General features: G+C 42.5%; 1 non-coding gene across 1 annotated transcript; it reads right to left on the bottom strand.

Moving 5' to 3' along the window:
- Positions 1–21147: 21147 nt before the first annotated feature.
- On the bottom strand, positions 21148–21254 carry LOC141638599 (small nucleolar RNA R71). Its single transcript, XR_012542146.1, has one exon. It is a non-coding gene; the product is annotated as a small nucleolar RNA R71 (small nucleolar RNA).
- Positions 21255–22061: the final 807 nt, after the last annotated feature.

Here is a 22061-nt window from a genome sequence, read left to right on the forward strand (position 1 = left end):
CACGGGGAAAATTCAAACCTAATTGGGCCGGACCATTTCTAGTCAAATCCATACTTCCAGGAGGTGCGGTTAGAATCACAGACCTAGACGGGAATGAGTTCTCCAACCCAACAAACCTTGACCAACTAAAACGGTACTATGCCTAGAATAGGAATAAAAACGCGCCTCGCGTAACCCCACGTGTCGCTCTTGTGGCACTAAATAAACGGCCCCTGGCCAAGCTAAAATAAGCTAATGTCACTTTGCTCTTGCATTTTGACAAATTTGTCATCCTCATATCATCAAATAAACTAAATTTGCACCTTCAGAGTAAGCAAAAAGCTCATGCTTATTTTCTAAGTTCATTACAAGCTCTTGCTTAGAACAATTGTTCTTTTACATTTACTCGAACTACGCGCAAGGGTTTGATTTCATTTTTTTAAGTGAATACGTAGGCAATCCTTTACAGGATACAACCCATTATATTTAAAATGTAAATAGAAGGACATTCGCATTGCATTTGGAATTCGACAAGAATAATAAATAGAAAATCACAACGGTTTCATAACCATTTAGCCTTTATTTCATTCATTTTCTAATAGTAATAGTACGCTACATAATAAAAATAGAATAGGCTAGGATTCTAAAAACCCCACCTTTTTATTACAACAATAAATAATAATAATAATAATAAATAATAAATAAAGACTCGGGCTATTCCTCCATCTTCCCTTTGCCCTTGTCATTCTTGTCATATTTCTTGTCACGGCCTCGAGCCGGACGCTCTTGCACCGCTTCGGACCTAATCACCAAAGGTCTTTCTCGAGGCCTAGACTTTCCATTCTTGCCAAGCACCATCTCTACGACAGGAGAGGTCTTCAGTTTCTTCGAAGGATGAACGACTCGAAACCCGGCTTCTTCCTCTCCCTCAGTCAAATGCTTCTCTTTTTCTCTTTCTACCTCGCGCACCTTATAGTCAACGGGCTCGCGCTTCCTCAATCTCTCGCGCTCTTCCGGAGTAGTAGCTTTCCTCCATCGCAGATAAGAATCCGACACCCACAAGGCATTTGCAGAAGAGTTCAAGAACCACACATTTCTTTGAGCCCATTTAATGGCCCACTCCCTTCGGCTCTCTGTAGTAAGCGCCACAACAGTCTGCGGGATGGTGTCAAGCTCCGGTATTGTCTGTTTTAGTCCAACCTGTCTCATCAGCCTCTCCGGGAAGATGCACACCATAAACTCCAAGCCAGGAATGCGCGCGGACCGAGTAGGATCCAAAGAAGACACTCCAGTGACAGATTTGAGGTGCCACCACGGCACAATCCACCTAATCAATGGGCCATCATCACTCTTCAGTTTATTCTCCCAATAATTGCAGACTCGGGTGAAATCCACCATGTAAAGCCTAGTCCTCATTGCAATTCAACGAGCATGATAGGAAGGAACATAAACTGGGGGCTCGATCAATCGGAGCCGTTCCATAAGCCAAACCTACCAAAATCGGGTATTAGACATCAACACGAACAAAAAAAAAAAACAAACAAAACGAAAAAAAAGAAAAAACGACGAAAAAAAAAACGAAAAAAAAAGAAGAAAAGAAAGAAATGTCTTTTACCTGTAGAATGACGGGACTTCCCAAATACGGTAGGTCACGGTTGGCTTTCCTATTATCCAAGCCCAAAAGGATCTCTCCTAAGCATAAACAAGCTGGGCTCCTGCGCAGCTCTATTTGCTCAATAAGGCCCAGAAGACGGGGATCACCTCTCAAGTCTTCATCAACATGCCCTTGGAAGACATACACATGCAACAAGCAAAAACCAAATGCCCTCTGCCTAGTAACATAAGAAACGGTGGGGTCGGCCCCGTTAATGAATCGGTCAATGAAGTCCAACATTCGCACTCCCTTCGAGGTCACTAGACGGTCCACCTCGAGTCTAGTCAACCCAAGCAAGTCTCTAAATTTGCTCTTGTACCCTTGCGAAGTAGAAGGAATGGCAGGCAAGTGTTCAGCGTCCCACCCACCAATAGCGGCAATTTCTTCAGGAAATGGGCAAATATCACCCCCAGGGAACGCAAAAACATGGTAATTCGGGTCCCAATAATCAAGACAAGCATCCAAGAATGGTTTGACAACCTTGATGAGTTTTAAACTCAACAATGATCCAAGATTATAGGCGCACATATCATATTTCTCCATGTTCGAAAATCCGTTGGTCCATTCCTTCAAGCGAATCTCCAAAGTATTCATGATGAAGAGTTTATTTTGAGAATTTTATGTAATAAGACGAAGAAAAGACGGAAGAATTGTGTGAATAAAAGCTCCATCGACGTTTCTATTTATACTAATTTCTGTTTCCAAAAATCTGCCAGAACAGAACCACCTGGGAACAGGCGCAGCACCTGCTGCGCCTCTTCAAAGGGACGACTCATCTGCGCCTCTTCCTCCTCGCCTTAACTTCGTGATTTTCTGCGTTGAATCTTTCCTAATTCCATGACGAATAATTTCCTATTCCTACGGGTTATTATTTTGGTAAATACGTAAAAATTACCATATTTCGGGTTTCCTAATTCCGCGGGCACGCATTTCGAGACGACGTCGACATTTTCGTCATTTTTCCACACTTGTACATTTTCATTTTAGGAAATAATTTTCATTTTTATAATTCATTTTAGGAAATAATTTTCATTTTTATAATAATTCTCATTTCGATTTACATTTATTTCATTTATTTCATTTCTTTTTAATCATCTCACTTCTAACTTATAGATTTCAATTTTTTCCTTTTTTTAGGGGGTAACCCTCCCTACCGTCCGGTCATTTTCCGGCAAATTTTTTGCATTTTTGCATTCTTTTGAGTCACTCGTTTTGTGCTAATTAAGGCCATATGTATATACAAATGTATGCTTTGCGTGATTTCTATGTAAATTTCGGCGGCATGACGTCGTAAACCGTCATCTACCAAACCTGTTCAAAGGTAACCTGCAGGTACAAGCAACGCAACCCAGCAGCAAAGGCACTCAGGCCATCTTATATACCACTCAAAAGGGAAATGTACGACAAACTGGGGGCTCGATCCCCAAACAATGTCCAGAAGGTTCAAAATGAAGGTCCAAATGTACAACTATGCAAAATACAGCCAACAAACAAACAAAAACCGCACAAAACTACTGCTGGTCGCCCTCCAGCTTTGCAACCCTTGCCGCAAGAGCAACAATCTCGGCGTCTCGAACCTCGAGCTCCCTCAACAAGCGAGCTGTCTCCTCCTGAGACTGGGTCAACTCTCGCTCCAGCTCGCGGTCACCCTGTAAACAACAAAATTGGCTCATGTCAATCGTTTTTAGAAAAATTGGAAAATCAAAATTCAAAAATGAAACAGGCACAAGGTTCATACCTGACGGCCTCGACCGCCGATAAGTGCCTCGACGGCAGTAGCTCGCAGCCGGTTGGCCACCCTCCATAACGCCACGAACCGAGACGGCGCAACCTGCATTTTCAAAAGAAGTTCTCAATAATTGAATAAACTCAATCAAATGTGTTCTTACACAAAAAGTCATGCAAAATTAGAGGTTTACCCTCCGAATCAGATGCTGCCAGTCGTCCAGGCCAGCATCCGTCACAGCCACGTCAAAGTCACACAGCTCGGAGATCGTCAACCTCCTGGTCGCGTCAGTGTACTCGAGGGTCTCGGGGTACTCTGGGGGCTCGATGCCCGCCGCCTCAACCTCCTACAAAACCAAATGTTTCTCATTAATCGATGATCTTTCATCATAGTTCTCAAAAAATCAAGTAAAGAGGAAGAGTAAAATATGCTCACCACTACCGGCCAGTACGCCAACCTCCCGTAGAGGAACGCCGAGTAGTCCTCGCCAAGAAGAAGGAGGGCGTCACCACTAGCGCCAGCCAAGTCCGCCTCCCTCTCGGCCTCAGAAGGCTCCTGGAACATCGTCCTAGGAGGATCGATGGGAACCGTCAACACGTCCCGAGTGTAATACTCCGTATTTATATGTCTTGGGGGGTACTCTATCGAGTAGCCCTTACTCTGTCGAGTAAGGGCAAGTTGCGGAATAAAACAGTTTCTGACCTGTTGGGTACTCGATCGAGTAGCTGGGGCACTCGATCGAGTAGGGGGGGGTACTCGATCGAGTACCTTGGGTACTCGATCGAGTGTCCGGTTTTACGGGGAGTTTTCTCGGGTTTTGTTAATTACGCGATTAAGGTATTTAAACATATTCGTAATTGTTCTAAATCACTTTTTACAAAACCTAAAACCTGTTTAAGAGAGAAAGCAACTAGTCTTCTTCCTAATCGCGTTCTTGACAATTCCCGGAGTTCAGACGGTCAGTTTGTATCGTAGTTCGCGTCGTTGGATTCCTTGCGTCGAGGGTAAGCTTTTAATATAATTTATATTATGTTTTGTTAAGATTGATGAAACCCTAATTTAGGAATTGGGGGTTTTTATGAGTAGTAATTGAATGGTAGCGTCTATGTGTTGTATGGTAGGAGGAGAATTCGTAGAGGAGCCGTTTTGATACTTTTGTAGATACCGTCTTCGTGTTGTGCTTTCGGGTAGGATTTCCTACTCGGTATTAGTCCCATAATGGGATATTGGTGATGTGCTGTAGTTAGTTGTTTAATATGATGATTGTGATTGTGATTGTGATTGTGATTGTGATTGGGTTCTATGGCTCTCGAGATGCGTTCTCGGCTGAGTGGGGTCACTTGCGGGAGTGATCTCACGCCCTAGTTTCGCCCTTCGTGGAACCCGCCACGAAAGGGGATGTGCACATTAATGGATAGGGTTATCGCTCAAATACGATGAGCGGGGCTTAGGTGGGAACAGGTGCGGTCCCCCTGGCGGGTGGGTCAGTGGACGGTCGGTATTGAGATGATGGGAGTTGGTGGTGTGTGTGTGTGTGTGATATTTCAGATGTATGTCGTCTTGTTATTGCCGTTTATATTGATTGTGTGATTAGTACTGACCCCGGTGTTGTTTTGTAAAACCTGCGGTGATCCATTCGGGGATGGTGAGCAGATATTGAGCAGGTATAGAGATGAGTACTGGGATAGCTGGGATGGCCACGACGTGACGATAGAGTCTTTTTGTAGTTTAGCATTTATTTATATTTCAGTTGAGAACAGATAGTTTGGAATAATGTATTGTACTTTCAGTTTGGTTTCGAGGATTGTATTGATTCATTAAACTATTTACAATAAATGTTGTTTTTGTTTTGTCTATTTGATTATCATACCTCGGGCGACCGAGATGGTGATGTCTTCATACCTGAGTGGTCCTGGTAAGGCACTCGGAGTATGGGGGTGTTACAAATGGTATCAGAGCGACGATCCTGAAACCTGTAACCAATGAACTTAATGAACATAGGGAGTCAATTAAAATGAACCCGGGGTAGAAGTTGTAGGAGCTAGTGCAAAGGCTTGGGAGACGTCCTAAAGTCGCGGGGGTCGCCCTACAACTTTGAACCGGTCACATGGGGGAAATGTGTGAGTTGAGTCATGTATGTGCTTAGTAACTTGCGTAACAATGTGATGGAATGTGTTGATGGTTGGATGTTCGAATTGGAATTAATGAGATAAAAGAAAAGTGATGTTATATATATATAGACATTGTTGATGAAATGATAGCATGATGGAATGTTTTACAACGTGGCAATTAATAGCATGATTGATATGATATAATGTGATTTATAAAGTTAGCATGTTAGTATATGACATATTATGCGGGTAGCTCTTACGTATGGGTGGTACTTGATCGAGTGAGGCTGACTCGATCGGGTAGGTTTTTGGCGATTTTGAGTCCAGAATCGTGTTTTGGGGCATTCGATCGAGTAACTAGGGGTACTCGATCGAGTAGGGGGTCACTCGATCGAGTAGCCTAGACACTCGATCGAGTGGGTTAGAGATCAGAAGGTCTGTTTGGTTCTGGAGTTTGGGTACTCGATCGAGTACATGGGGGCACTCGATCGAGTAGCCCGTTACTCGATCGAGTGGGTTTGGATACTCGATCGAGTAGGTTCTGGGCAGCGCGTTATCGTGTTTTGGGGTTTAGTACGTGTGTTTATGTTTACCCTTTCTTGTATAGCTTCAAGATGCCGCCCAAGAGAAATGCTTTGTATGCGAGAGCTGAGCTTATGACTACGGACGACATCGTCAAGATGTTAGAGCACCAGGACGCTCTTACTGAGACCCTGAAGAGAGTGAATGAGGACAAGGATAAGAGTAAGGAGAAGGAGGTTGACCATGCTAAAGTCAGCCTCTATATTGCGAGGTTTAACCCGAAGGAGTACAAGGGGATTGAGGAGCCTAACCTTCTTGATAGTTGGTTGAGGGAGATGGAGAACATACTAGATTTAGTTATTTGTCTGATGAGATGAGAGTGGATCGGCTGCATTTTATCCGAGGGAGGCGGTGGCAAGTGGTGGGATTCGGTGAAAGTGAGTGCCAAGGAGATATACACCAACCGGGGTTACCCTGCTATACCTTGGGAGGAGTTTCGTAGGGAAATTTTGTGAGGAAGGAGTTCGTGCGAACATGTGAGGAGTAAGTTGAGAGAGGAGTTCGACAAGTTTAAGATGATCTTTGAGATGTACGTGGTGAGTACTACAGCAGTTCAATGAGAAATCTAGATATCTTTGAGGATATGGGTTTGAGTGAGGAGAATCGCTTTGAGGTTTGAGAGAGGGCTAACCACGAAAATTATGGATAAGATACCCGTGGGAGTCCTTGCGATGTAAAGGAAGCATATGAGAGGGCTGGGAGAGCGGAGAGACTAGTGGAGATGGCTCAGGAGAGGTCTGGTGGTGAGAAGAGGAAGTATGAGAGCGAGGGTGGTGGCCAATCTAATTTCAAGAAAGGCAACCACAATCAATCTAAGGGGTTTTCTTCTGGGTCCGGGTTTAGTCTTTGGAACTTCCTTTGGGAGAGGCGTGGGAGTGTGAGCAACGGTGGGAGTGACTGCTTTGGTTGTGGTGGCGTAGGCCACAAGAGACATGAGTGCACAAGTGCACCGGGATCTTTCCAGAGACTGCGCGAGAGCTTCGCGAGCAACGGACCGGCGGGATCATGGCCAAACGGGGAGGTCGAGCTGCGAGTGGAGGCAACCGCAACGGCGGTAATTCTTATCGAAGACACCGACGAACAACAACAACAATCAAGGGTCGGGTGCTAAGCCGACCGCATCGGCCCAAGATCTTGTCCAGGAGGTGGGCGGAAGACCGATGGCAAGTTGTTCATGATGGACAAGAAGACGGTGAGGAAGATGCGCACGTTATCACCGGTACATTCCTTGTTAATGGTATTCCTACGTTTGTTTTGTTTGATTCGGGGGCTTCTCGGTCGTTTGTGTCTTCGAGTCATGTAAAACAGTTGGGTTTGAGAGTATATGAGTCGGTTAGGGAGCAAGTTTTCATACCTTCGGGAGAGTCTCGTATCGTGTGGGAGGTTGTTTAGGGATGTATCTTTGATAGTTGGGCAAGTCGATTTCCCTGTAGACTTGCTAGAGTTTCCTTTTAATGGTTTTGAGATGATAGTTGGGATGGATTGGTTAGGAAAGTATAAAGCTAAGATAGATTGTCATCAAAAGAAAGTGTCCCTAAGAGGCCCTAAGGGTGTTAGTGTGTCTTACCGTGGGTTTCTAGTCAAACCCAAAGTTAAGTTGGTTGCATTTGTCACCTTGAAGTCGTATCCGAGGAAGGGATGTCCTCGATTTTGTGCCATGTGAGAGATGACCGGATAGAGAGCCGGTAGTTGACGAGATACCGGTGGTGGGAGAGTTTGCAGATGTTTTTCCAGAGGAGATTCGGGGTTGCCACCGAAGAGGGAGATAGACTTCACCGTTGAGTTGAAGCCAGGGACGGGGCCAATCTCTAAGGCACCGTACCGTATGGGTCCTAAGGAGATGGAGGAGCTTAGGAAGCAGTTGGATGATTTGATAGAGAAGGGATACATTAGACCAAGTGTATCGCCTTGGGGAGCACCAGTTCTTTTCGTGAAGAAGAAAGATGAGAGTTTGAGGTTGTGCATAGATTAGGGGAGCCGAACCGTGTGACGATAAAGAACAAGTATCCTTTGCCAAGGATATATGACTGTTTGATCGGTTGAGCGGTGCAACGAGTCTTTTCTAAGATTGATTTGAGGTCGGGATACCATCGGGTGAAGATTAGAGAGGTGGACATACCGAAGACAGCTTTCACGTCGAGGTATGGCCATTATGAGTATGTGGTGATGCCGTTTGGGTTGTCTAATGCGCGGCGGTGTTCATGGATTTGATGAATAGGATCTTGAGACAGTTCTTGGACCGATTCGTGGTGGTGTTTATCGATGATATCTTAGTCTAATCTAAGACTAAGGAGGAGCATGAGGAGCATCTGAGGATCGTGTTGCAGACTTTGAGGGATCATGAGTTGTATGCTAAACTGTCCAAGTGTGAGTTCTGGTTGGAGAAAGTTGCCTTTTCGGGGCATGTAATCTCTAAAGATGGGGTAGTGTGTGGATCCGGCGAAGATTGAGGCAGTGACAAAGTGGGAAGCACCAAAGAATGTTGCTGAAGTGAGAAGTTTCTTGGGTTTAGCTGGATACTACAGACGGTTCGTGAAGGATTTCTCCAAGATAGCTAGACCGATGACGGCGTTGATGAGGAAAGAGAACAGGTTTCGTTGGGATGAGAGTTGTGAGACGGCGTTCCAAACATTAAAGGAGCGTTTGACCACGGCTCTGTCCTCGCATTACTGAAGGAGCGAGAATTTCGAGGTTTATACGGATGCCTCGAAGAATGGGTTGGGGTGTGTGTTGATGCAGAATGGTAAAGTGATTGCCTATGCTTCTAGGCAGTTGAAGCCTTATGAGGAGAATTACCCTACTCATAATCTGGAGTTGGGTGCAGTGGTGTTTGCTCTCAAGATTTGGAGACATTACCTTTATGGAGCAATCTTTAAGGTATTTTCTTATCACAAGAGTCTCAAGTACATCTTCACGCAGAAGGAGTTGAATATGAGACAGAGGAGGTGGATGTAGTTGATTGGCGATTACGACATGGAGATCATCTACCATGAAGGGAAAGCCAATGTTGTTGCTGATGCTTTGAGTAGAAAGAGTGTACATTCTTTGTGTACAACTCTATCTTTGATGAGGCTGAGGGATGAGGTAGCGAGCTTTGGGATACATATGATGCAGAAAGGAGATGCCATGGGTGATATGACAGTACATATGGAGTTTTATGATGACATTCGGGATAAGCAGGCTTTGGATCCTAAGATAGTGGAGTGGAGAGCTGGGGTAGAGAAAGGGACAGTGTCCCGCTTTTCCATTCATACAGATGGTAGCTTGAGGTTTGATGGTAGATGGTGTGTTCCTAATGATGAGGAGTTGAAAAAGACAATCATGACAGAAGCACATTGCACTCCGTATTCAGTTCATCCAGGTGGAGACAAGCTATACAAAGATTTGAAGAAAACGTTTTGGTGGCCTGGGATGAAGAAAGAGACAGCTGAGTTTGTGTCCCGTTATTTGACATGCCAGAGAGTTAAAGGGGAACAGAGAAGACCACAAGGTAAGGTTCAGTCTTTGGAGGTGCCTGAGTGGAAGTGGGAATCCATTTCCATGGATTTCATTGTGGGTTTCCCAAAGAGTCAACAAGGTAACAACATGATTTGGGTGATAGTGGATCGTCGACCAAGTCATCTCACTTTGTTCCAATGAAAGATACACGGACTAAGGCACAATTGGCTATGGCCTATCGAAAGAACGTCTTAAGTTACATGGAGTCCCTAAGGACATAGTGTCTGACAGAGATGCGAGGTTTATATCGAGGTTTTGGAAGGAGTTGCGGGAATCGTTGGGAACAACTTTGAAGATGAGTACAGACATTTCATCCCTGACGACAGATGGGCGGACCGAGAGAACAATCAAGACCCTAGAGGATATGTTGCGAGCTTGTGTGATGGATTTTGGTGGTAGCTGGGAGAAGAGGTTGGACTTGATAGAGTTTTCTTACAACAACAGCTATCACACCAGTATTGGGATGGCACCGTTTGAGGCTTTGTATGGGAGGAGGTGTAGGAGTCCAATCTGTTGGGACGATAGTCTTGAGGCAGTGGTTTTAGGACCAGAGATGGTGCATGAGATGGTGGAACAGATTAAGATGATCAGGGAACGGATGAGAGCAGCCCAGGACCGACAAAAGAGTTATGCAGATCTACATCGTCGGGACATAGAGTTCCAGGTTGGGGACAAGGTTCTTCTGAAAGTGTCTCCTATGCGCGGAGTTATGAGATTTGGGAAGAAAGGCAAGCTAAGTCAGAAGTTTATAGGGCCTTATGAGATCTTAGAGCGAGTTGGGGAAGTTGCGTATCGTCTGGCTTTACCAGCTGCGTTGGAGAGAGTACATAATGTGTTTCATGTATCGCAGCTGCGGAAGTATGTGAGTGACCCGTCACATGTGTTGGAGGCAGAGAGCTTAGAGCTGGATGAGTCTTTATCATACCTTGAGGTACCTAAGCAGATCCTAGACCGAAAGGTTAGAAAGACTAGGGGTGGTGAGACAGTTTTGCTCAAGATCCTTTGGTCTAACCACGAGACCGAGGAAGCTACATGGGAGGCAGAGGATATCATGAAAGAGCGTTACCCCTTCCTTTTTGATCAGGTATGTATGGTTACGGGGACGTAACCTTGTTTCTTTAAGGGGGGTAGGAGATGATCGCGAGCAGTTTCTAAGAGTTTTACACACCTTTTTGTATGTTGCGTCGGTAGGTTGTCGGGATGAGTTGGGTAAGTAGCGTGTTTTATGTTGAGTTTTGTTTTGGTTGTTGAGTCGGGAATGTTTTGGAGTACCTTTGTTTTGGTAGTGGTTTGAACTTCGGGGACGAAGTTCCTTTTAAGGAGGGAAGACTGTAATACTCCGTATTTATATGTCTTGGGGGTACTCTATCGAGTAGCCCTTACTCTGTCGAGTAAGGGCAAGTTGCGGAATAAAACAGTTTCTGACCTGTTGGGTACTCGATCGAGTAGCTGGGGCACTCGATCGAGTAGGGGGGTACTCGATCAAGTACCTTGGGTACTCGATCGAGTGTCCGGTTTTACGGGGAGTTTTCTCGGGTTTTGTTAATTACGCGATTAAGGTATTTAAACATATTCGTAATTGTTCTAAATCACTTTTTACAAAACCTAAAACCTGTTTAAGAGAGAAAGCAACTTGTCTTCTTCCTAATCGCGTTCTTGACAATTCCCGGAGTTCAGACGGTCAGTTTGTATCGTAGTTCGCGTCGTTGGATTCCTTGCGTCGAGGGTAAGCTTTTAATATAATTTATATTATGTTTTGTTAAGATTGATGAAACCCTAATTTAGGAATTGGGGGTTTTTATGAGTAGTAATTGAATGGTAGCGTCTATGTGTTGTATGGTAGGAGGAGAATTCGTAGAGGAGCCGTTTTGATACAGCTGTAGATACCGTCTGCGTGTTATGCTTTCCAGGTAGGATTTCCTACTTAGTATTAGTCCCATAATGGGATATTGGTGATGTGCTGTAGTTAGTTGTTTAATATGATGATTGTGATTGTGATTGTGATTGTGATTGTGATTGGGTTCTATGGCTCTCGAGATGCGTTCTCGGCTGAGTGGGGTCACTTGCGGGAGTGATCTCACGTCCTAGTTTCGCCCTTCGTGGAACCCGCCACGAAAGGGGATGTGCACATTAATGGACAGGGTTATCGCTCGTACGATGAGCGGGGCTTAGGTGGGAACGGCTGCGGTCCCCCAGCGGGGCTGGGTCCGGTGGACGGTCGGTATTGAGATGATGGGAGTTGGTGGTGTGTGTGTGTGTGATAGTTGTTTGTATGTCGTCTTGTTATTGCCGTTTATATTGATTGTGTGATTAGTCGACCGGTGTTGTTTTGTAAAACTGCGGTGATCCATTCGGGGATGGTGAGCAGATATTGAGCAGGTATAGAGATGAGTATCGGGATATTATTTGGGATGGCCACGACGTGACGATAGAGTCTTCCGCTGTAGTTTAGCATTTATTTATATTTCAGTTGAGAACAGATAGTTTGGAATAATGTATTGTACTTTCAGTTTGGTTTCGAGGATTGTATTGATTCATTAAACTATTTACAATAAATGTTGTTTCTGTTTTGTCTATTTGATTATCATACCTCGGGCGACCGAGATGGTGATGTCTTCATACCTGAGTGGTCCTGGTAAGGCACTCGGAGTATGGGGGTGTTACACCGAGAGCACTGACGAGCCAAGCGCTCGCCCAAGTACCACACAAGACCCATCGACGTCCTCAACAGCAGCCGGCTCGAGCTCCTAAGTCGAAGGACCTCAGCCACAAAAGGAGGCACGTCAGCGTACTCCGCCCAAGGCCTGGGCACCCACTGGGACAAGATAAACAAAGGAATCATTCTTATGATCAATTTAAAAGCAATATAGAAGCAAATGAATATGAGATGCTTACGCTGTCTAGCTGAAGAGCGTTCACGTCCCGCCGGTAGACACCGTGAGAAGAACGCTTGCTCTTCGTCCTGCACATCACCCAATCCCTCACCACGGGATAGGCCTTCTCCAGCGGCTCCGTCCTCTTGGGCGCGAGGCCCGGGAAGTAGAAGTACACCCACGCCTGCGAAGCAAGATAGTCAATGACGATCTTTCGTGATTTGATAAGGAAAAGAATTGATTTTGGTCTAAATGAAGGTCCATACCTCCAGCAGTAGTCCAGGTTCGACAGCGCCAGGAGAAGTCCCCATCTCCATCAACTCCGGACGAACCATGGCCCTCATGAAGCGGATGAGGACCGTAAAACCAGCAGTGACCCAGTCCCAACGCCCTAGGGAGCTCAGGTCAGAAAGGAAGGGAAGAAGCTTCGTCGACAGCCTCTCTCCCTTGTCTCGAGGTAGATCGAAGACGAAACCACGAGCCACAAACGGACCCTCTGCTCACCAGACGGGGAGGAGGAGCCGTCTCCCTCCCATCAATCGTCACCGGCCGCGGGATCTTTCCCGCGAAGTAGTTTCGAACGTAGGAGCTGGGCACCAAACCCAGATCGTGACGGCCCTCGGCGACAAGTTCCAGCTGATCAACCTCCTAGCCTCGCCCGAGTCCACCCTCATGGCAGTCTCCGGCCACTCCACAGCCTCAGACCCACACAGCAGACCAGAGATCATGCCGTAGTCCTCCAGAGTGACTCCACCTCACCAAAAAGCATGTGAAATGTGGAAGTCGTATCCCAGAATCGGTCCAAGAAAGCGCGGACCAGGCTAAGGTTAGCCCGCAGCTTCCTCTTCGCGATATCCCTCCAGGCCTGCACCAAAGCACCGAACGCTCCGCGCTCGATCATGGCGCGCTCCTCCGCCGACAGTCGCTCGTAGCACTCCATCGCTGTCATGTAACCCGAGAACGACCTGATGTTCCCGGCCTCCTATTGTGATGTGAAACAAAAGCTATCTTTAGTTTCTATTGAACAAAAATTGGAAGAGATGTGAACAAATGAATGAAAGAAGATGGGTGATGAGTAGTGAATTTCTATTTACCAAGCTCTTCACCGTCTGTGGGACGGGTGACCCCCTCTGACCCACGGCCAAGTGCCTACTCTCCCGGTCTCGGCCACGCAGAGCTCCTCTCGGTGACGACCTCCTCGTCCAACGTTGGCCCGTCTCGGGGCCTCCTCCTCCTCAACAGCCTCCTCCTCATGGACCTCATCCCCAGCAGCCATCACCGCGGCGGTGAAGGCCTGCTCTAAAGCCTCCTCGACAGCAACGGAATCTATCTCCATGGGAGTCCTCCCAGAAGTAGAAGCCTCATCACCTTCAACATTAAAGCAAATTTAGGCTGCGTCACGTGACGACAAGCCTTGGTTAAGGGATTTCCGAGCCTTTGGAAGCCCTGAAACCGCTCTTTTCTCGCCATCTTTGGCCATATTATCACCAACCTGATCGCTCATGTGGTAATTTGGGTTAAGTCAAGCCTAATTTGAAGCCTAGTCTCGGGTTCAAGTCGAAATTTCGGCAGCATTTCGTTATAACGGCGATTATGCCCTAGAAAAGTGTCCTGAAAAAGCTGTCACAAACCAAAATTCCGAGATGGTAGGAAGTTTACCCATCATCCAAGGATCCCAAATATCAAGTTTCATCCCAAATGGACAATCCTAAGGCTATTTTCGAAGCAATTTACGGTTTAGCTGTGAAACCGTCTCAAATTTCACTCAAAGGCTCAAAACTCAACGAAAATTCGAGACAAATACATGGTTGTGTTCTTTATACTACCAACTATCCATTTCTGATGTCAATTTCACAAGGCAAATGCATTTGGGGGAAAAGCCCCAAATTTTCGATTAATTGGGTCATAAACCCTAATTTTTTCGATCCAAAATTGGACAAATACAGAAGATTAATGCAAGAATGAGACACATACCTCGATTAGTCATGATTAATGCAAGCTTTTGGATCAAACCTTGGCAGAAATGGTGAAGATTTGAGAGAGAAATGTGTGAATTATGTTTCGAACAAATGAACATAAACCCTTCTGATTATCGCGTTTTTACGCAGCAAATACACTTTGGGGAATAGACGCAGCAGGCGCTGCGCCTCTTCCCCGATGCTATTTTATCCTTTTGATCCGTTTGACGATTTTCTTTCGTTCCGGCCCACATTTTCCAAGCCAGCAGCAGACTATTGCATATCATTTATTTCTTCCAAGACCTTTGCTTGTCGCAACGAGCATTTATTCCTTCATAGGTGTTTCGACACGCCTTCATTATAACGAGAGTAAGCGGATATACTTTCCCTCTCAAGACATGGAGATTAATTCCCAATCATGTTCCCCAACGAGAGTAAGCGGATATACTTTCCCTCTCGAGACATGGAGATCAACATTGTTTCCTCTCAGCAGTTCCCGCCTGTGTCCTGCTACTCGCAATTATTTCTCGAAGACTACCCAAGCAGTTTTCTCTCAGCAGTTCCCGCCTGTGTCCTGCTATTCGCAATTATTTCTCGAAGACTACCCAAGCAGTTTTCTCTCGGCAGTTCCCGCCTGTGTCCTGCTACTCACCTTATTTAGCCCCCACGCTTGACCTTAGCTCCTTAGCTCCCATGCACCTCCGACAGCATCTCGAGAAGAAGTCTCAGGCATGGTCTCTTCTTATGGCTGGCGAGCCTCCTTACGACAGACTCTAAAATGTTCTCGACGACAGGTCCTTGGCTCAGACCCCTTGAGCCGCCACGCGTCGCCATAGTCGTCAGGTTGTAATCTTCGATTGACCTGATGGCTATACTTTGACTTTCGCCTTGTCCAAGCCTCAGTAAAAGTGGGGGCTCTGTAGATACCTCATTTATACACCTCTCGCAAACCACCCGGTGATGATTGGGCCGCATGTTTGCTACGCGGAATGATTTGTGACAGTTCGTAAGTTTATCGTCAAGTGATTGCTCAAATACTAATGTCTACCTCTTAGTTGTCATCTACGTGCCGATACGGTCGTTTTGTGATAATTAGAGTACATTTGGAGTCCGGGCCTAAAACCGTCTTCATTTTCTGATAACCGTTAAATCCCGAGTCAGAATGTTCTGGAATATTCCGGATATTTCTATTCCATATTTTATAAATATTTCATAATCTTTATCCTTTGGTAAACGATTTCCCGTAATATTCACATAAAATATTAAGGAAAACCAAATTATTCCGTCCTACCATAACTTAAACACGGAAATCTTTCTTCCGCAGGAGGAAACTACTTGGGAACAGACGCAGCAGGTGCTGCGCCTCTTCCAAGAGACGCAGTGGCTGCTGCGCCTCTTCCCAGGTCCTTTTCTGCGTAATTTTCGTATCTTTTTCATATCTTTCCGAGATTCACTTCCAAAGGCTCTCCGAAACCCTAAATCCTTCACGTGATTAGTATAAATAGGAGCTTTCGCTCCTCATATTTCCCACGCGAGTGTCCGCCCTTCTCTTCTCCCTTTGCATTCTAGACCTTTGTTCTTACTTTTTGGCGTCTACGTGCTTGAACTTTCGACCACGTAACCTCGGATCCTTCTGAGTACCAGCCTCGTTTGCATGACCGACCAATTTGACCAACTCCACAATCAATCAACATAATTAATCTAATCGTTTTCCTCTTACGAGGGCACTTTCGTTACATTCGCGTCGAGCATCACTAATCGATATCTTAGTCCTTCTCGTTTCGTCAAACATGTAAGTCTGAGGGTGTAAATCTCTCTTTTATTTATTGTTATTTATCATTTTTTGTATCATTAATGTAAGGTTTATGTCGAAAATACCAATTAAAACCGATTTCTAAAACCATGTTTAAAACCCTTTTTACGGATTATCAGGAGACAGACGTCGAGAAAGGACGCAGCAACTGCTGCGCCTCTTCGAAGGAGCGCAGTACCTGCTGCGCCTCTTCGTGAGGCTGCCGCAGTTCCTGCTTCCTTTCTTCTTCCTTCGTCCTCTGTAATTCGTTCGTTCTTTATTTGTTTCGTTTGTTTCTTTAATTCTTCGATACAATCGTAATAATTTCACATGTATATTATTTATCATTCATTAGCATATAATTCATCGTTAAATCCAACTTAAATCCCTTATAATCTCATATTTGTGGGTTTTCGTCATTAAATTCAATCCGGGTTGTAGAAATTCGATTCGTTCATATTGGGTTTCTTGAATTCGATCTTTGATATACTTTCATCTGTCTATTGTCATATTCGTCATTAATTTGTCATTAATTCGTCATATTTTGTTCACCCATGTCACTAATCAATCATTCGTTCATATAAATAATTCGTCTTAAATCCGTCTCATCCATGTTTTATTGCTTTCATGACCATTTATCACATGTAAATAACCTAGTAATCACTTTCATCCGAGTAAATAATTTAATTAATCCTTAAATTCACCGATTAACATTAACGATTTGCAGTTCCGGGTTCACAGCCAGAACTCACCCTTGGAACAGACGCAGCAATTGCTGCGCCTCTTCCAGAGGGCGCAGCTCTGCTGCGCCTGTTCCGGGTTGACTTCTGCCTCTGAACTCCGTTGTTGCCTGACCTAGTTTAATTAGCTTACGTATAATTAACTATTATCCGTATTATCACCTTTTGATCTGTTCAATAATTCCTTTATTCATTCCTTTTCTCAAAATTATCCGTTTTAAAGGTATTTTCGACACAAATCGCCTAATCCATTGTAATTATTGTAATTTTCTTTCGTTGTATTATTTATCGCATTTGTGTGATTCATTTGTATGTTTTCACATGTAATTGAGCATTAAATCCTACTTCGACATTAATTGTATGTTAAATTACGTGTCAACCGACTTAGCTAATTCTCACATGCTAGGATTAAAACTTGGATGTTGCATTGCATGCATATAACTGACGATATATCGAGTATAAATGATGTCCTTAATCATTAGTAGAGGCCGCTATCGAGGCGGGCGGGATTAGGTTTTCGATCAAAAGAGCTTCCTAATACGTACCCTCACCCCTTACTCCAGATCTCTATGAACATCCGTGTTCATTGGCATCCACGAGAGTCATTCTAGACATAAAATGCTAAGGGTAACGATTGCTTGGTGTTCATGTCTCTACTTTGTGTCTTGACATGGCACGAGGTATTCGAACGGTTCCAATTTCCCATAAAAATTGGTGGCGACTCCAACAAAAATGCAAACGCTTGTTCTCTCCCTCCCAAGCGCCCCCGTGGGCCCCCCGCTGTCCACACTAGGTAGCACGGACACTCCTCCTAATTAGCCGTCCCGTGTCCGACACCGTGTTCGACACCCGGACACCCGACACTCGTCTAAAAATGTTATAGTTTAGACGAGGAAAAAATTGTCAAAAGAGATTGATTAGAAAATTGGTTTGGGTGAGAAATGAGAACTTGTTATAGTTAAGGTCGAATTTTACCTTCAATTACCTCAATTTAGTATCAAATACATTAAATTTAGAATCAAATACATTACAAAAATAAAACCATATGTTATTTATAACCATAAAATATATTTTTTTTATTAAATTTAAATAGCGTGTCCTGTGTCCTAAATTTCATGGGATGTCGTATCACGTGTCCGTGTCGTGTCCGTGTCTGTTTTGGTGCTACCTAGCCGGTAGCCGACTAACCGACACGCAACACCGCAAGCCTTCATCTCACATCAACCATTGTTACTATCTATCGATGGCCCTTCTGCCGGCCAGCCGGCACCCACACACCCTCGCCAATTTCTACTCTTGCTCCACATACCTCGCCGCCAGGACCCTCACCGGTGGCCGGAATATCGGCATATGTCCTCTCTGCTGCGTGTGTCTTGTTTCTTTCCCCTTTCCCCTTTTTCTTTTGTTTTTGAGTCGTGTGTCATTTAGTTTTGATTATAGGGTGTGTATTGTATTATTATTATTATTATTATTATTATTATTATTATTATTATTATTATTATTATTATTATTATTATTATTATTATTATTATTATTATTATTATTATTATTATTATTATTATTATTATTATTATTATTATTATTATTATTATTATTATTATTATTATTATTATTATTATTATTATTATTATTATTATTATTAGTTTGTATTATTAGTTTGTATTATTATTATTATTATTATTATTATTATTATTATTATTATTATTATTAGTTTGTATTATTATTATTATTATTAGTTTGTATTATTATTATTATTATTATTATTATTATTATTATTATTATTATTATTATTATTATTATTATTATTATTATTATTAGTTTGTATTATTATTATTTTTATTAGTTTGTATTATTATTATTAGTTTTTATTATTATTATTAGTTTGTATTATTATTATTATTATTATTATTATTATTATTATTATTATTATTATTATTATTATTATTATTTTTATTATTAATATTAATATTAATTATTAGACTAGTAGTATAAAAAGGCACATTAGATTAAGACACACCACACATTAGTTTTACCTTAGATTATTCAACTCATTAGATTAGAATAATTAGTCTCTCTTACTCTTTAATAATTGTAACAAGAACCTATTTCTCTCTTCAATTTCCTTAATAAAAGTTGTAATCTTTCTTCATTATTAATTTAATTACTCTTTAGTTTATGCAAGATTTACAATTCTCATTAGTTTACATATAGATTAGTGGGTTGTAATTGGAAGATAAGAAGAGATTCATCTTCCTTATTTCAACCAAAGTTTCCACCTTTAATTAATGTTGGTATAATTCTCCTCTTAATTATTCTTCATCTCAATTGTTACATGTTTATTGTAGTTTAATATATTACTTGTCTTATCATTATGTTTGTTCTTCTTAATTTCATGTTAAAGTTCCCATCTTTTGTTCTCATTTCCATTAGTATGTTTGAGTAGTGCATTGCTAGGGTAGAAGAGAGTCTTGTGTGGTTAATAGGGGTAGATTATTGGCTTGAGCAAACAAGCAATTCATGGTAATTTTTCTTCTAATTGTCATGCATACAAAGTGTTTGTGGAAATGTCTCAATGAGAATTCGGGTCAATTTCACTATTTTATAACTTGTTGGGTGAGAGCTTGACTTGTAACTAGATAATTCATGACGACTAGTGGGTCTTGGGTAATTAGAGCGAGAGTTCGATTATGCTAGGCCTTGGGTTAGTCTCACATCAAGGGGTGGAGATTTACCTTTGAAATCTTCTTAATTACTTGTTAATTTGTGCCTTTACTCGACCCTTTCTCTACATGATGAACCCGACCACCCTTGCTTCCTTAATTAGCATCTTAATCAATTTGTCATTGCTTGTTTTAGTTGTAGTCTTATTAATTAGTTTATCAATCACTAGTATAAATCCCGCGCGAATGCGCGGTTTTCTAGATAAACATATTAGAGAAACTAACAATTAGTAATAGTATTAACTTCAATTGAAATTTAATTATAAAATTTATTATTAATAATGTTTAGTATTAAGAGGTAGAAAACATAAGGTTCAACACTTTTAATACTTGTCGCTTTTTATCAAAAAATAACATTTTATGTAATTTTTTTTCGTAATAAATCTATATATATATTTAAATTTCGTCTATCAAAATGTTATACTTTTGATGGAATTCAGAGTCAAAATTTGTGAAGTAGGACTCCCAGAAAGAGAATGTAACCTTTGGTTTGAAACTTTGAATGAGGAGGAGTAAATGAAATTAAACAGAATGGCCCAATTGTAGATATTACATAATGAAGCCCAATTATAGAGTAATTTTCATTTAGGTGGAAAATATTGGAGATCTCTTATTCTTTTAGTATAAGGGGGATTCAACATTTGCTAGAATTAAACCAGGAAATAAACAATCAATTTAAGAACCATAATCCCGTCTCTATGGATCGACCTCTTTACCCTATTACATTCATTAGTTTGGTATTAAGTTTTAAAAATATTGTTTGTATACTGAGGAGCACGACAAAACTCGGTATCAAAATGGCGCGGTTGCCGGGGACGGCGATATTGGATTAGTTTAATTGTTTGTTTCTAGGCTTAGTTTATTTATTTGTTTGTTTTTCCATCATTCTCCTAGTGTATTCTTTGCATTAGGACCATTTGATCTCTTTGAGTGTATGTATAGGTGCAACACCGGTTCTCTTTTCCATCTAGATCGAGAGATTGAGAAGTCTTTCCGGGTAAGAAGATGGTTAGCACTATCGGCTCTAAGGAGATCTCCACCCTTCAACCAAACCATTCTCCAAATCACTCACCCAGCATTCACAACATTCAAACTCACCTAGCCCACCAACTATACCAAGAACCAACTTCGTTGACAAAGAAATGACGGACCAACCAATGGTTTACTACCGTAGACCGGATCCTAGTTGGTCTTACTCGGCGATTAATTATGGAGTTCTCGCTCCTAATACTTTTGAACTCCGTCATCATACAATCTCCTTTATTCAAAAAGATATTTTTCATGGCTTGAAGAGTGAAGATGCTCATGAACATCTTGTCTTATTCAAAGAAAAAGCGGGTATGATCAAGTATGATGGCATCACGGAAGAACAAATTCTCCTTATGCTCTTTCCTCTTTCCTTGAAGGACAATGCTAGAAAATGGTTGAATTCACATGAACCGGGTACTTTCACTACTTGGGAAAGCTTGTCAAAGGCTTTTATCAACAAATTCTACCCTCCTACAAAAACCGCTAGAATAAGGCATGAAATCCAAACTTTCAAGCAAAAGCATCTTGAAACTTTAAGTGAAGCATGGGAAAGATTTAGAGACCTTCTTACCTCTTGCCCACATCATGGAATCCTCAAATGGATGACAACTCAAATCTTATTTAAAACTTTTGAGCAAAGGTTTAGGGATATGATTGTGATGGCCTCCAGTGGCAACTTTGACAAGATGAAAAATGCCCAAATCATGGAGATAATCCAAAATATTTCCGACATGGAGCTTAGCTATGGAGGTAGAGAAAGTGTCTATAGAAGAGAAAATGAGTCCAAGAGTGAAGGACCTTCAAAGCTAGAATTTGAAAATAAAGCCAAGTTGGATGAATTGTCAAAGAAGTTTGATAACTTTTTGGTGGAGAGGAAGCATGAAATTTTTTATCGTGAACAAAGACCAAATCACCCCAAGGTCTACTATGTTCAAGTGCCTAGGTCACCGCCAAGGACCTACTCTCAACCAAGCTCTCCTTCAAGAAACTATCAACAATATGCTCCTACTTGTGATAATTGTGGTGGTATTGGGCATTCATATAACACTTGCTCATCATTTTCACAAAAAGACCCATACCCACAAGAACCCTATGTTTTACAAGACCAACAACCTCACCATTCCCAGCAACAACAAAATCCTTATTAACCTCCACCAATTGAACCCCCAAACCCAAACTCTTTCATTGAAGGAATTTTGAAAGAAATGGATGCTAGAGCACAACAAAGAGAAGCCCAATATGATCAACAATTCAAGGATTTGAGAAACGTTCTCACCAATGTCCAAGACATCAAAGGACATTTGATTCTCACATAGACAATCATTGGACTTTTAACACTCAAAGAAGCCCGCATTCTTTACCAACTCAAGGACTTAACCCCAAAGATGGACTACCACTT

Source organism: Silene latifolia, unplaced genomic scaffold (assembly GCF_048544455.1).
Source record: "Silene latifolia isolate original U9 population unplaced genomic scaffold, ASM4854445v1 scaffold_20.1, whole genome shotgun sequence".
In the NCBI taxonomy this organism is placed as follows: Eukaryota; Viridiplantae; Streptophyta; class Magnoliopsida; order Caryophyllales; family Caryophyllaceae; genus Silene; species Silene latifolia.